Raw genomic sequence first — 206 nt, forward strand, 5'->3', positions numbered from 1 at the left:
TACGCTTTGACGGTTTTCTGAACCTTAAAATCTTTTTCCCTTTCCCTTTCATTATTCCTTCTTCTGCAGCATTCCACTCCAAGATGGAAGCTTTTAATGTTACATCCGCCTAAGGTACGTTGTCGTGTGGAAATCAAGGCCGGTAACCGAATCATTCTTATGCTCGTTCCTGTACGAAAGATTATGCTGTACCCTTGTGTTATTTG

The sequence above is a fragment of the Penaeus monodon genome, chromosome 34 (assembly GCF_015228065.2).
Source record: "Penaeus monodon isolate SGIC_2016 chromosome 34, NSTDA_Pmon_1, whole genome shotgun sequence".
Classification (NCBI taxonomy): domain Eukaryota; kingdom Metazoa; phylum Arthropoda; class Malacostraca; order Decapoda; family Penaeidae; genus Penaeus; species Penaeus monodon.